A 16,904-nucleotide genomic window follows, 5' to 3' on the forward strand; every position below is an offset into this window, starting at 1 on the left:
CACGGAACACTTAGAGAGGAAAAGGACAAAAGGATCAAAGTGGTTTTGGAACAGAAGAGGGAAGGAGGGACTATAAAATTTGAATGAAGTGCCTGGAGAAAAGAAGCAGGAGAAAGGAGATGGCTTTGTTCGGTATTTAGAGCTAAGAGGGGACACAGCACAAGAACCGGGATGGAGATCTTTCAATTAAGGGTTGCTTAAAAAACGAGAAATGTTAATATCACTCTAATATAACCTCAAAACCTACCACCGTGATGATCTCGAAGCGAATGTGATCATGGCATTTTTGTCAGTGACACAGTATTTCTCCATGGCTCCTTTGTTTTCCTGGTATCTGCTCTCTGGTACCTCCTTACGGAGGCTTCGGGGAGCACAGGGTCTAAAACAGTGCTCTCCTGTCTCACTAGCTCTGATCCACTGCGTTTTTCTTCGGCACATTTACCATTACATAGAATGTTACTGGGTCATTTATTTACTATCATTCTCTGCCTGTTAGATCGTAACTCTACAAATGCAGGGACTGGGCCTGTCACTTTGTATTCCCAGTTCTCTTGGCATGGAAGAAGCACCTGATAAATAAATTTTGGGAGAACGAATTCAACTAGTTAAGATTTATAAAGCCCTTAATAAGTACAAGACAATACTAGGAATCAAAGATAAATCAGGTATGTGTTCTGCCCTTGAGAAACTAGTAATAGTCACTGTCAGGTTTAGAGGACTTCATCCATACTGGGCGCCTATACATACAGTGTGATTTTATCTTCAATAACTAGGGGTGATATTTAATGTAAACATATTTAACAACAAGTGTTGTAGACATGGACCTATCCAAGTACCATGAACTAGAACTCAGAGGTATTAAATAATGTTGCAAAGGTCTGAGACCCAGGAAATGGCAGTGCCAGAATTTGAATGAAGGTGTGGCTGATTTCAGTGCTCAGTCTCCTAATCCCACTATAGGGGTACCTATTGTCCTACTTGTAAACGTGTATTGGGCAACTACTGTGTGCACAAAAATTAAAATGATCTCCACCATCTGAGAGTTACGGGTCTCATGGGAAAGTTGAGGACTCTGCGTCCAGATAGCCCCTGGACTGGCCAGCCAACCACTTCTGCCTCTACCATTTTGCCTCTAACAGGTGGTGGGGCAAAGTCTGAACAAACAGAAAGAAGGGAGAAGGGCAGGGGGGTGGGGGAGTGCTGGGCAAACAGGCAGCTCCGAGGACATTTATAGAAGCCCAGAAAACAAGCAGAGGGAGGCTGGGTCCTTGGACAGCCACTGTGTTCCGTAGGGCCACCTCTCTGCTCACCTTCCTAGGTGACCTCCACCCCAAGGGTGCCTAGCCTGCAGTGGCAGTGGGCAGAATTCTCCCCAAGGATGATCTCTCGGGCCTAGCAGCAAAATCTGAATTTCATCTCACATGATGGCTGATACAAACAATACCACCCCACTCCAGGGGAAACTGGGACCTGAGCCGTGGGCTGACTGAGAGCTTGCACCATATGCCGGGGTAGGGGATGCCAGCCTGATGTGCAGATGCCTCCTTCCTTGTGGTTCACAGGAGAGGAAATGGGCCACTTCCCATCTGAATTCCTCTCTGCGGCTGCAGTGGTCTGGTGTCACATCTTCAAGTTCACAGCTGTAAGATGGAGGACAGCCTCTGACTCCCCTCCAACTTGACCGGAGCAGCAGCAGCAGCAACAGCAGCAACAGCAATGAACATTTAATAGGTCAAACCGCTGAGAGCTCAGGTTGGTTTTGTGGCTGTAGCCCCTGTTAATTATTATCCTAATAGGTCTCCTGAAGGCACTCCGCATTTCCCAACTGTAACAGTCACGGGGGGTCCTATCTGTCATACCCTTCCAGTATTAGCAGGGTTTGACTTCAGCTGCCATGGGCTTGGCTTACAGCATAGTTTCACCCTGGAGCTGCTTTTGAGACAGTAATGATAGAATTAAGTCTGTGCTTCTGTGCCCTCAGTAACTTCTACTAACGTATGCCTGGAAATTCTAAATATCATCTGGGTAAGTAGGTAGTCAATTTTTTATCTTTGTATATGTTACAAAGAAGAGAATGTTATAAGAAGAGAATGAGGTTCAGGACAGCCAAGGAACTTGGCCACGGTCCCATGGCTACGGAGCAGCAGGACTGGGGTTCTAACCCAGGGAATTCTGATTCCAAAGTTCATTCTACAGCACCCTGCTGCCCTGACTGACAAGCTGCCCTATTTATTTATTTTTATATGTTGTTTAATAGTTAAGCATTTTTTAAAAAGATTTATTTAAGAGAGAGAGAGAACATGAGCTGGGAGAGGGGCCAAGAGAGAGGGAGAGAGAAAATCCCCAAGCTGATTCTCCACTGAGCACAGAGCCCCATGTGGGACTGGATCCCAGGACCCTGAGATCATGACCTGAGCCAGAATCAAGAGTCAGCCTCCTAATCAACTAATATCCCCAGGTGCCCCAAATTGCCCCTATGGGAGATAGTCCATAAAAGGAGAATATTCAGTTATTTTTTTCAAATTTTATTTTTCATTTTTTAGGGAGTGAGAGAGAGCATGAGTGGGGGGAGGGGCAGAAGGAGAGGGAGAAGCAAACTCCCAGCTGAGCAGGGAGCCTGATGCCATGCGGGGTTTGAATCCATAACCCCGGCATCATGACCTGACTGGAAGGCAGACGCTTAACTGACTGAGCCACCCAGGGGCCCCAGAATACTGTTACTAACCTTAAAGAAAGTAGAGAATGAGATGAGATCACTAGGTGAACCAAGGTAAGATAGTTAAAAGGCAGTATTAAAAAAGCACCAGTGTGAATGAAACAAATTTGAAATACTGCAGGCATTCAGATAAAGGAAGAGATAGAGGCATGTGTATCTGGAAATACCAGGCCTCCCAAAGCTTAGAGAGTTGAAGGAGGCCAAGAAGGATGGATAAATTGTGGAGCAAGAGGAGGCAGGAAAGTTCTATACAAGAGAGAACCTCCTTGCGGGGCCTGAAAGCGGAACCAGCCTGGGGCATTCAGGGATCACAGGGGCAACCAGCGAGGCTCTGTGGAGATGAATGGGATGGAGGTTATGGGACAGGAGGCCATAAAAGGCCTGGCTGAGGAATTTGGACTAGACCTTGAGTCAAGGCAGAGCCATGGAAAAGGAAGGAATCGGTTGTTTGCAGAAGCCAGTAAGTGGAGGAAGGTTGTGGAATGCTGAGGTTTTTAGAAAGATGGAATTGGTCGCAAGCAGTTAATGGTCCAGAGATTTGACTCAAGAAAGACGAAGATCTAGATATCAGTTTAGTAGATATCCCATGGTTGCAGTTGGTCCTCCTTCTTGACTAGCAGGCCCCATAATAACTTTCCTGACTATAACTTTGATTGAGAAACGTGTTCATGTACTGTTTCAGTTCTGTGGACTAAAGATCAAGAGGGATGTCCTTTGGCCCTTAGGTCCAAGTCACTTTCTCTGGCCTCAGTTATTTTATCTGCAAAATGATAGCATCGGACAAGTCTCTGGAAGTCATCTGTGGTGATCACAAGCTCTTAATTTATGTCCTACTTTTCATAAAGCCATTCTGTCCCCTCCTCCTTTTTTTCTTGGAGATTTTTTTGGGATATGTGAGCAGTTTTCCTTTCTGGGGTCTTTGGTCAGAGGGAACATAAGCCATCTGACCTACTTTTTACAGGGCCTGACTGCCTTTTCTTGTTTTGGCCAAAGCCTCACATCTCAAGGAATGTAGTTCTCTTCAACTGCCGTTTGTGAGGACCCTAGTAGACCTAGTGTTCAAAAATCACCTCTTTGAATACACACTGAAATATTTATGGATAAAATGATAGGACATCTGGAAAGTGGGTAAGGTCTAGATGAAACCAGATTGGCCAGAACCCGATCATTACTGAAGCTGGGTGATGGTATGTGGGGTTTCATTATACTATCCTGACTATCTTGGTAAATCTTTAAAACGTTTCCATTAATGAAAAGTTAAAAAAAAAAGAAACACATGCCCTTCTTTGTTTCATGCTGCAGCATCCAAAAAGCCAAACTGTTGAGTATCCACAAAGCAGTATCCCAAAGCGATCTTGAGATGTGGGAAACCATGAAGTTGATACAACAAAATAATTTACTGTACAGTGTCTGAGGACACTGGCCTTGGATGACTTGTTGACAAGAACATCTCCATTTATTGCGAGCTGTTATTTTCCTGCCAGCACTAAGACTCCGCCTTCCACTTGTCTTTTCCTTCCCATTCCTTTGTTTGTGAGTTAACTTTCTCCCATGGGCAGAGAGAGCTGCTCTTTCAGGAACCATAAAGAAAGGATGACAGAGTCCTCCAAAGCAGCGGTTTTCTTTTCTATTTTTTTTTCCTAAACCACAACTCAGAGTAAGAAATACACTTTTTATCATCACATACAAACACAGCTGGACATGAGTTTCACAGGATAACACCCTTTCCTCAGTGAGGTACATTCTGATATTTTCTGTTCTAGTCTATTCTGTTCCAATATTTTAAATAGTCTAGTCTATTCTGTTCCAATATTTTAAAAGGTTGCTGTGATCCACTAAATTGATTTCAGAATCACTAATGGGTTGCAGCCTGCGGTTAAAAATTTTTGGTTAACGAAAAGATACATTGGGCAGGAAACTTAACATTTAAAACATCTGGCCTGGGGTTGAAGTCAGAGGCAGCTGGATCTCATTTGTATCTGACAGTGGAAAAGATCTCCACACTTTCTTTAAGTGGGTGGAAGGTCAGATCTACAATGCTAGGCAAGGATTGACTAAAGTATTAAATTTCAGGAGATGTGATAATTGATGGGCCCCATAACCAGGGAGGAATCACGAGTTGTGGACTTATGATGGGACTTTGGTTGAACTGGGCTCAGCCACACGCCATCTTGTAGTTTTACGGTGGTGAAAATGGGAGTAACCCCATTATTCACACTCCACCATGGTTGTGGCTCAGCAGAAGCACCAGGCGATGGCATGAAGCCATCCATGTCCTTTGGAACTAGACAGACCTGAACTGACACCCCATGAACTCCTAACCACGTGATATTAGACAGCTCACTCACGCTCTCGGAATCTAAGCTTTTTTTTGTCCTCAGGATGGGGGTAATGATGCTACTGTATTAAATGAGATAAAATAGAGCATCTAACCAGAGTCAGACATAAGGGCAGACCTTCAACAGATGTCGCTGACCTCTTCTTCTACTAGCGCTAGCACAGAGGTTGTGGAAATTTTCCTTCAAAGACTGTTCCATCTTGTGCCCTGTGTGAGGGATCTATCACCTCTGCTTTGCCTGGAGGTTTGCTGGAAGGGGAAAGAAAGACAGATCACCCACGTAGAAATAAGCATGAAGTGCTTGCCAAGAGAGGAGCCAGGCTGAGTGACCAAGTCACCATCATTCACTGGCTTTTAGGTCTTCAGTTCTTCAGGGAAAGGCTCTGTTCTAAAACTCTTGGCTTGTGTTCCTTAAAGATATTTCATTTCCTGGGCACCAACTCAGACCCACTGAATCCTAATCATCCCAACCTAGTGTCTAGTAATTCACCAGGTCCTTTCAAATTCGCTTAAATATCTCCCCAGGCCATCTCATTGTTTGCTGCCCCACCTGTGCACCTGTCATTGGCATTCCTGGCTTCCAGTCTTGCTTGCTCTCCATCTGGTCTCTACTCGGCAGCCAGAGAGATAGTTTTACAATGCAAAAGTGATGCGGAGAATGTTGTGTAAAACATCTACTGATTTCACTATGCTTTTGGAACAAAGTCCAAACCCCTGATATGTCTGCAACAAAGCTCATCTTGACCTGGTCAACATTTTTTTTTTTTTTTAAGATTTTATTTATTTTTCAGAGACAGAGGGAGAGAGCGCGAGCGAGCACAGGCAGACAGAGAGGCAGGCAGAGGCAGAGGGAGAAGCAGGCTCCCTGCCGAGCAAGGAGCCCGATGTGGGACTCGATCCCAGGACCCCAGGATCATGACCTGGGCCGAAGGCAGCTGTTCAACCAACTGAGCCACCCAGGCGTCCCAACATTTTTTTTTTTAACCTAGTCAACCTTTGCATCTTCTCTTTTGCTCACCTGCCCCAGCTTCTGGACCTCCAATTCAGGGACGGTGTCTCTCCTGCTATCCATGTTGCTGACACCCAGCACATGGCCTGGAGCGAACTAGGCACAGAATGAAAGAGCAGTTGATGAGCGCCAACTAAAACTTTTCCATAAAGTTATGGCACGTGACCCATTTCTGGACAAAATAACTTCTATGTCCTATGGCAAATTGTCTCTTAAAGTCTCTGTTACATTGTCTGCTGGTTGGTTAGAGAACAAATCAAGTGTACTATAATTTCCAACGTTTTATATTTTGGTACAAGAATAATTTCAAGGTTTTTAATTTTTATTTATTTTTTGTTTTGGAGAATAAATGTAGTTTGGGCGCCTTTTCTATACTCCTCAAAATACTCCAAGTGATTGCTGGTAGTTTCTCATTGTTTCTAAAGCCTGGTCTTGCGCAGACATAATGGCTGAAGATTTCTCCTACTAGGGAGAATGTCACGCATTACAGTTTTCACTTCCGTTTAACTAGATTAAGTATTTAAGTGCTCTGTGCTCTGATTAGAGGTGTCCGTATATGAAGTGCTCCTTGAACAAAAGTTATGGATAGTCAAATGTAATGTAATTGACTAATATTCCATATTAAGGCAAAACCATGCACTTAAATAATTAGCTCAAAGTGGTTACAGTAGCAGAGTTAACAGATTTACTTTCATTTCATCTATGCCACTGGCGTTAGCTAACAACAGAACTCCGCCAACATGCTGTTTCACAGAACACTGGGGTCCAGGAATCTCGGGTTCCAGGCCATGCAAGTACCGCCCAGCCACCTCCCTAAGAAGGTATCAAAGAGCCGTCATCTCGGGATCAAGTTTTCTCCTATGGTTTGTTCCAAAGATTGAATAAGCATTCAAAATGGCACATCCTGGAGAAAATATGGGCAGTTTCCCTAAATTTTGGGGTGCCTACTGGAACAGTCATTCACAGAATTTTCTAAATAGTGATTCCCAAATCACTACGGATTTAGGATGCTGCAGAATCATTGGGGCAGCAGCTACATGTGAGAACAGCAAGCTTAGGCTTTGGGGCAGGCAGAAAACAGTTACTAGTTAGTGAATCAGGTCACAGGAAACCTAATTTATAATGTCTTAAATAATAGTTTTCCCCACGTAACTAGATATCCAGAAGCAGAAGTTTCAGTAAGTCAAGGATGGGCATGTGGGCACTCGGATGCTTCCTCTTTCCAATCTGCCATCCTTAGTAGGTTGGCTTTCTGCTCCAATCCGCCATCCCAAGCTACAGTTCCAGCCACGTGTCAGCATTCTACGTAACAAAAAGGGAGAGGAGGCAGGCAAGCCCCTGTGTCTCCTTTTATCAAGAGAAAACAAGGCTTTTCTGACCCTGCTATGCAGTGGACATCTGCTTGGATCTCACTGACTAAAACTGGGTCACATCCACCCCACCCCCCACCCCGACCTGGCTCCGGCGAGACTGGGACAGTGGGGAAGAGGACTTTTGCCCTTGCCCTAGACTCAACCCTATCACAAAAATGTCCCCTTTTACTCCCTCCTTTCAGTAAACAAATGTTTTGTAATATTCCTTTATCCAGAGAGGCAATGAAGAGATCATATAACTGGTCTAGAGCCATGATTTTAGAAAACTGCCCTAAATGTAACATAAAAATGAGAATTAAAAGGAAAGTTATTTAAATAATAGGAAAATAATTTATTTTAAGAAAATGTGTGCATTTCAATGTATAATTGCCTCTGTAGGACTCCGTTAGAAGACATAATGTCACAGTCATGCGTTTGCACCTATTTTTAAGGAATAGTTGAGAAGAAAAAAGAAAAAAAGGTCAGAAAATATTCCATACAAGAAGTACAGGAATATGAAAGAGCAGAGGTTCAAGTGTGCACTAGAATAAAAACCAGAGTAAGGATAAGTAGGAAAAAACCAGACTTGCTTACATAGAATGATAGAAAGGGAGGCAAAACCTTAATGGTCCAGGCAAATTACAGGCTATGGAAGTGGAGACAATGAAAACTATGATGTTCTCTCAAGTGAGCCAAGCCTTATTGCTAAGAGCAGTGTCAAAAATAATTGTTATGACATGGGACAGGGAACTGGGGAAGTACCACAGAAAACCCATCTCCTGTCTTGAAGACTTAATGCATAATCACTTAGCCTTGAGGGCCCCAAAACAATACAAAACAAAGCAAAACAAACCCTTGGAGCCCTTCTGCTTCAATAAGCAATGAAACTAGAAGATGTTCTAGAAAAAAAAAATCATAATCAAAGAGGTTCTGGAGAAGGTTTTTGGTACTATCCTGGCAAGAGGATCAACATAAAGCTGAAACACAACAGGCAGACCCCAAATGAAAAAATGTCATTATTCTCGCACCATAGATGTGTTATCATTGTGCTAAACAAAAAAAAAAAAAAAAAAAAAAAAATTGTAACATGGAATTATTTTGAAAACTTGTAAGAATGCATTTAACTCAGATTTCTGTGTGTCATGCATCTCCCCTTATTTAATAATATTCGATTCTGTTAGCAGGAACTCAAGCCCCCTTGGTCACATAATTCCATGTGACAGCTGCAAAGTTGGGGTGTGGCCCTGTCAACTCATAGAGAAGCAGTGATGCCCAGCGGTGATGTCATTGTCTGTAATAGGGACTAGCTCCTGGTAAATTTCAAAACATCACGAACATAACACAGCTAGCACAATCTTTCCTCAATTTATGCAATCGCTGTACTTCTGGAAAATTTCAGTGTTGATGAAAGCTATGAAACATGTATTTGTCTTTCCTTGTTAAATGGAGTTTGATCGGGAGGCACAAACTATAGTTTTCCCACCTGCATGAATTTCCAGGGGGCATTAGAAGGATGTGCCATCTTTGTGCCACACCAGACAGTGGGGTCCCTCAGTCACTGTGACATTTACAGCCCCTTCCACCTTCTTTCCCCCACCAGACACATTTCCAAAGCCTCCTCTGGTGTGGTTAACCACCTTCCTGGAGAACCGCTGGCTCAGGCAAGTCACTCGTGGCCCACACTGGGTTGCACACAATGTCTAGATGAACAAAATCAGGGCTCTGTAGGCAAAGGGCCAGATGCTGGGCAGGCAAATAGTGATGTCATAGGTGCCACAGGGAGTGGAAGGGAACCGAAGCAGGTCCTCTCTAAAAACCCCTATCATGAAAGAAGAGGAGCTGAGGAAGGGGGGGTGCCCCGTCCAGAGGAAGTGGGAGACAAGACAAGGGGACCTGGGTAAAGTGTGAATCTCAATCCCACCAGGGCCAGAGTCCCACAGAGAGAGGCCAGAGGCCGACCCTGGCACTCACACCTGGCTCCCAGCGGGAGCAGACGGCATCTCCAAGTATGGAGCTGGTTCTGCTGAAGGCGGTGGTGGCTGAGGAAGGCTAAGATGCACCCCCAACCCCAAACTTTGGCTGCACAGCAAACCCAGAGTAGGAACTTGTGCGCCTGGGGAACATCGCGGCAAATCGAGCTGCAGCTGTCAGGCCCCGCCTACTTCCCATGTGCAAGCAGACCTCTAATCTGAAAAAGCAGAACTACAGAAAATCTGCAGTTGGTTTCCTTCCTCCGTCTGTGGGATTTTAACAAGGGACCCACATGGTTGCTGCTAGAATCTATCTCCTCTCCCAATACTGGACACATAGAGACAGCTGCTCTCTATGGAGAAAAGCCACCAGACCCAGTGAAAGATTTTTTTTTTTTTTTTTTTTTTAATGACAAGGGGGCCACCCTGACAAGTCAAAGTAAAAATGTTCCCTTCCGGAAGTATTATGTCAAGTCCAGTAGTAGGAAACCTTAAAGCATTTCTAATTTGTATCCTCAGGGAGTTTAAGGGCATATTCCACACCCAAGATGCAGGAGCAGGTGGACACAGCAAAAGGGAGCAAGGGGTACAGGAAGAGTATTTAAGACACAGCAGCCACATCTGGAAAGGCATGGAGGCCAGTGGACACAGCTGGTACTAAATTAAGGCAAGAAGACCAAGGAGACATTTCCTCACAGTTGAACAGAGACAAAAATGACACAGAGAAGAGAGAAACCATGTGGCACAAATCCAGTAAGTCCAAATATATAGAGACTTCCACAATGAGAAAAGAGAGCAGATGCAGTGATTAAATCTGAGTGGATTAAATATGAGTTACTGTTCTTTTCTTCACCATACTTTTTGCTTTGCTTTCATCTCCTTCAAATGTTCATGGAATGTGCTACTAAACCCAGAAGACCATAAACTACAAGCACACAGTTCATACAAGAAAATCTGTTTGGGGCACCTGAGTGGCCTAGTGGGTTAAAGCCCCTGCCTTTCGCTCAAGTCATGGTCCCGGAGTCCTGGGATTGAGCCCCGCCTCGGACTCTCTTTCCAGCGGGGAGCTTGCTTCCTCCTCACTCTCTCTCTCTGCCTGCCTCTCTGCCTGCTTGTTATCTCTGTCAAATAAATAAATAAATAAAATATTTAGAAAAAAGAAAGAAAGAAAGAAAATCTGTCTAGAGGTCCTGTTTTCTTCATCTCTTGGTAGAGAAAAATCTTCTGGGGCTAGAAGGGATCTCCAGCGGATGGCCAGAAATAAACAAGTATGATTATCATTTTCAATCAAAGGTGAGCATTATCAGCTAGAGGAGAAGATCATCCGTTTGCTTGTTTCCTTCCAGTTTCCTGTCACATGTGGGGAAGGCAGAGCCAGAGCTGCTGCCTGTGGTCTTCCTCGAAAGCAAGCTCAATCCACGCATGATCTCCCTCATCTCACTGAGGGAGGTTCCTGGCAAAAGGGGATCCAACCTTGTCATGTTTAATTCCAGGCTCGCCTAGCATAATAAACTGCAGCTAAAGCCTGGAGGGCCGGAAGCTCATGTGGCTAATGAGGGAAAGGTTGGAGGTGTGATGCCAAGATGAGACTGGGACTTTTGTGCAGTGGAAGCCCCAGACCTTCTGTCCCAGGGCAGCCCTGGCTTCAGCAGCTGGTCATCAGGTCCTCTGGCCACAAGGCAGGGCCTCAAAGCGACTCCCCCAACCGAGAAAACAGCTCGAGTCACTCGCTCTGCTAATGGCATGTAAGAGAGGGAAAGAGTGTCTTATTGCAAGGACTTTCTAGTAGTTCACAGTTTTCTTCTAAGTGGATTTAATGGGACATTTAATTTTCTCATGGCTCTCAATGAGAACAGCATTACACACCCAAGTTCTCCCAGCACTTCCCAAACGATCATTTGCACTATGGAAGGCTGCCCCTCCGAGGATGCGGAGACATTGATATTTTTACGTGAATGACATGGACTGTTTTTTTCATACTTGGATATGAATCCAGTCAGTAATGAGGTCAGTCTTTTTCTTCAGCATAAGCTTTTCAGGCGTATCCTAACAGGGTTGAAAATACTGGCATTTACAAAGCCTAACAGTCTTCATGATGCCCTCCCCCTTAGTGATAATTAGTCTAGGTTAAGAACTCTGCCCGTCACTGATGACTGGATTGTGAAAATGTGGCACATCCATAAAATGGAATATTATTGGGCAGTAAAAAGAAATGAAGTATTTCTATCGGCTACAAGATTGGTTGAAATCTTTGAAAACATGCTAAGTGAAAGAGGACAGTAACAAAGGACCACATCGTGTATGATGCCATTCATATAAAATATCAGAAGAGGCAAATCTATAGAGACAGAAAGTAGGCTGCCCAGGGATGGTGGCAGGGTGAGGAGACTGGGGAGTTACGGCCAAGGGTGTGGGTTCTCTTCTCGGGCTAATGAAGTGTTCCAAAATCGATTGTGGTGCTGGGTGCCTAACCGTGCAAATACATTAAAAGCCATGGAATTGTACCTTTTGAATGGTTGTATTATGTGGTATAAGAATTGTATCTCAATAAAGCTGTAAAAATTTTTTAAAAATAGGAAACCAGAAGCAGTCCCTCTTTTCTGGGCCTGTGCTTATACTTAGGGCCAGCTTTTATCTCCTCTTTATGGTTCTCAGATTCCTAGCTTCATGCTTCTGCCTTTGATGCCTCTCCCTTGTTGTCTTGTTTGGAATCTCCTTCCCCCCCCCCGCCCCAATTGGACCCAGCTTTTCATTTGACTCTCAGTTCTGCTTGCTCTCTTAATTTTGGCAAATCTGCCGACCTTGGGTGAGAAACCTCACTTCCCTCTCCTGCCCCATGCCTCATCAGCAGGCTGTCCATGATCTTGCATAATGGATGGGGAATTCAACAGAGGTTGGCCCGCAACCCTCTTCCAGAGTGGTTCCCCCTCCCCCGCACAGCCAAAGGAGCTGGTTCTTTCTTATCACTGCCACCACGTTCTGGGAGCACTGTGCTTTCTAAAGTAGCTTTCCCAGCTCGCCACTGTACTTTCCCACTCTCCGTTGCAATCCTGTGAAGTGGATACAGTATTACCATCCTTCTTGTACAGAGGAGACTGAGCCCCAAGAGGTTAATTGCCTTGTTCCAAGTCCCATATTGGATCACACATCTCAGATCTTCTGATTCTAGCTCCAGTGTTCTTTCCATTGATTTGGGACTCCCCAACACGAAATCCCGCTTCAGGAGGAATCTTTTCACTCCAAAGAAATTGGTTTCTTTGCTCTCTGCCCTGCCACTGCATTCGCTGAGGAACTACTCTGTGTCAGATACTACTAAGAGCTAGAGATACACTTGAGAAAAAGATAAGGCCCCCACCCCCACAGACTATCAGACAAGGTGGACCCGCCTACCTCCTTATCTTTGCTCAAATAGTATCTCCACATAGCCTGGGCTCCTGTCCATCCCCTGGCCCCCACTACTGCCCACACCATCTGGCATGACTTCCTTGTCCTCTCCACCAGGTCAATGACTACCTAACCTTGAACACTCCCTCCCTAGGATAACACACTTCCTTGATAATACATAACCTCCCGGGAGATTTTTCTGCTTTCCTTTGGTGTTACATATAGGTTTTAAATGACGTGAGTGTCCCTCCCCACAGAGAGGAAAATAAATTATCCTCTGAACCCAAAGGGGCTCAGAGCAGAGGTGTACAAGTCACCTTAAAGATACAGAATGGCTCCCAGGTAGCCCTACTGCTGAAAACTTGATCAAGTGCACTAAATTATCTAAAGAAAGAAGCATCAGTAAGAGGCAGTAGGTAAGTTACGAAATTAGAGAAAGGATAATCCCTGAAACAAATGTTATTGGTACCTATTCGAACAGTATTCTGGAAAAGGAGCGCCCAGCCAGACTGTGGTACAGGTATGACTATGTTGAAGTGGTCTAATGGGCCGTCCATATTTGCTGGGACCAAGCCCTTGACTCATGGACTTCCCGCCCTACTCTGAGGCCATGCTGCCAGAGAACTACCAGCAAACCTAGCCTTCCTGGTCTCTGGAGAGGAAGGGACTACTCAAGATGGCCTGTACCTCTGGCCCACATGACAGGTCTATTGCTCAGTGGAAATTAGCAAATGAACTCATGACTTTGTACATCAGCCTCCTGTGGCCATGGGTCTGCCTTCAGACAAATCTGGGACCCTCCCAAGGCTGAGTATCTGACCCACCAGGGCCTAGGACAAGCCCTGGGACCCCTGTAAATAGCCAGGGAAAATGGCCACGTGCGGCTGAGTGAACGACAAACCCACAACTAACCCCTCAAACCAATGACAAACGCTGGTTGGTTGATGTACTCCCCTGGGAGGAAGGCTTGGAGAAAAATCAAGCTTTGCCATTGCTCTCCAGAGGCCTAAGCACCTCTACTGATGTTGCCATTTTTGTTTCAGTAAAACAAAAAGATCGAGACCATGACACTTGATGGGGTAAACCTGGAAAGGACAAGCATTTGAACAAACCCGCATTTTCTGATGTATTTAGTCACAACCATATTTTGGTGGGCAGTGTCTTCACTTGTCATTATTTGATGTGATTTTTCAAAAGCTGACATCCCTGCATCCATGCTAAAGCTCCAACTTCTAGAACTTCAAGAAAAGGCCACCTGCAGAGAGGGACCATGGGCAGAAGTCCCTGTTTTTATTTTTTGCCAGAGGGCTTACTTACACAGGGGTAAGATAAGGTTGTTTTGTTTTTAAATGGGGGCTTTTATGGTCCTTCAGCTACATTTTATTACTTATTTGACCTTGAATGTTTTGCACACATTCATTTAAACTGCAAAGCCTCCATTATTAGATGAAAAAATACCTATTTCAGTCATGGTCACCTTGAACAATAATTTGGCCTTTTGATGAGAGAGCTCTATGCAGATGCAGAAAGGCATACTGTTGTGGCTGAAGGCTAATGATAAATAATGGGTTACTTACATTAAGGTCTCTTCCAAATAAAGAAAGAAGAATCACATTTGGTAACACAATCATACAAGGGGCATCTATGTTTTCAGGCACCGACAAAATTGGAACGAACTGTGAAGATTAAAGGAAACTTGAGAATTTTCTATACTTTATCCTGCGTTCTAGGAGGGAAACAATAGTATCAGGTTGAAATAAATTAGCTTAATTCTGTTGTCTGGAATGTGTTCACTGGTAGTCTCTTTCTTCTATTTGTTGACTAATTGAATATAGATCCCATTAAAAGGCATTGGATTCATTTTTCATTGGAATGAAAGGAGCTCAATTTCCTACCAGAGCTGGCCTGATGAGACTATCTAACACACAGCTCAACGTGCTCAAAATCTGCCATTGAAACCCCAAGGAGTGCCAAGTCTTCTGTGACAGATGAGGGCACCCACCCACCCACACACACACAGAGTTACATTTAAAAATATTTACATTATGGGGGCGCCTGAGTGGCTCAGTCGTTAAATGTCTGCCTTCGGCTTGGGTCATGATTCCCAAGTCCTGGGATCAAACCCCTCATTGGGCTCCCTGCTCAGCGGGGAGCCTGCTTCCTCTTCTCCCACTCCCCCTGCTTGTGTTCCCTCTCTCAGTGAGTGTCTGTGTCAAAGTAAATAAATAAATAAATCTTTTAAAAAAATGTACATTATGAAATAAATTAGTTGTTAGGCCCTTACAATTATCTTATTGTGAATTAGAAACCCTCTGAACAGAAAGTCTAATTTCAGAGCTTCCTTTTTCCTTCCTAACAAGTGTCTTACATTTATGAAGAACACGCTAAGAATAATAAACAGTCCAAGGGATGATTGTTAGATTTCAAACATGTGGAAATTTTAGCAAAAAAAAAAAAAAAAAAAGTAAAAAGCAGATCATAAATAACAACGAAGCTGAAAAGTTAAGATTTTCATTGGGAGTATATTATCTTAGTTTAAACATGGGTAAACTTGAATTTGAGTCTGAAATCAAACCTGTAGGGATTTCATTTATCACTTGCCACTCCATGTCATTTAATCTTCTCTTTTTGTATAATATGTATGTCTTTTTTTTTTTTTAAGATTTTATTTATTTATTTAACAGAGATCACAGTAGGCAGAGAGGCAGGCAGAGGCAGGGGGGAAGCAGGCTCCCTGCTGAGCAGAGAGCCTGATGCGGGGCTCTATCCCAGGACCCTGGGATCATGACCTGAGCTGAAGGCAGAGGCTTTAAGCCACCGAGGCACCCTCTAGTAAGGCTTTTTTGGTCAACCCTTTGGAGTCTTCTTGGCAAAGGACCAAGGGAGATGATTATTGCATGGGGAGTTTGGGAGTGGTGTCTCTGATGGGAAGGAGGCAGGAAGAGGCTCCTTAGGTCCTGGGCTTCAGGTATAAAGAGAGCCTCCTGGTTTCTTCTTCATGGTCTCACCCTCTTCCTGAGCCTAGAGCGTGGGCAAGGATCCTAGGAAAAGCCAGGCCCTTGATCTTCCTAGAGGTTTTATTTTTCAGGATCCTACACTACATGTAGTTCTAGAGAGAAAGAAATCCTAAGCAGTGTAAAGGAGGAAAAAGTTTTCCCCAACCCTCTGGGGTTCCTGGCTGGGTCTGAAAATTAAATTGTCAGCAGATGAACAGGAGAAAAGCATACACATTTATTTAATATCAGTTTTATGGGATACAAGAGTCTTCATAAGGAAATGAAGATTCAAAGAAATAGTTAGATCAGAGTATTTTTATGCTAGGTTTGATGAAGAGCAAACAGTCATATAGAAATATAATAGGTTAGGAGTATACAGTTATTGTAACGAACTTGAGGAAACTTAGCAAGGCATGTTTGCCAGGATTTTTCTCAGTGTCCCTTTGTCTTTGGAGATAAGGATGCTCCTTTTCTCCCACCTCTCATGTGAGGGTTTTATGGCGTGTTCCAGAGAAGAGGGAAGGTGGAAGGTGGAAGGTGTGGGGGGCCGTGGGGTGTCGGAGTGTCCTTCCTGCTTCTGCCACTTTCTCAAACTCCTGCACCTTAAAATGTTTAATATGCCAAAGTGTTATTTCTTGGGGTATCATGTTCTGAACCCCAACTGCAGTAATGGCTTGCATTGCCCAGCAGTCTTCAGAATTATCCATTCTGTTATCAATTACCAATCTTAAAGCCAGCCCCAGCTGCCTACGGCTTCCCTCAACCCCCTGACCTCCTGAGGGGAGTTTATTTTGGACTTTTCAGCTCCATTCAATATGGGTATTAATTACTACCATTCCCACAGGGGCTGTTGGAAAACACCGTCAGCAGACCCCAAGTTCTCAGTGGCCGCGGCCATGGGAGGCTGCGGGGTGGTGGGGCTCGTTACTTCCTTCCAGCCGTTCTCGTTGGGCCATGGCCACTCGACACGCGCCTAGGGGGAAACTCTTCTGATTTTCCATCTACAAAAAGCTTGACCTCATGTTCATGGGGCCCCTTCTGCACCCCTAAAGCGGCCATGGCACACAAGTGAGTCATCTGGGGGCATTGAGCCATGACAGCTCTTCAACCACTTTTCTCTTCGCTGATCAGGCAAATTA

This window comes from Mustela erminea, chromosome 1 (assembly GCF_009829155.1).
Source record: "Mustela erminea isolate mMusErm1 chromosome 1, mMusErm1.Pri, whole genome shotgun sequence".
Taxonomy (NCBI): domain Eukaryota; kingdom Metazoa; phylum Chordata; class Mammalia; order Carnivora; family Mustelidae; genus Mustela; species Mustela erminea.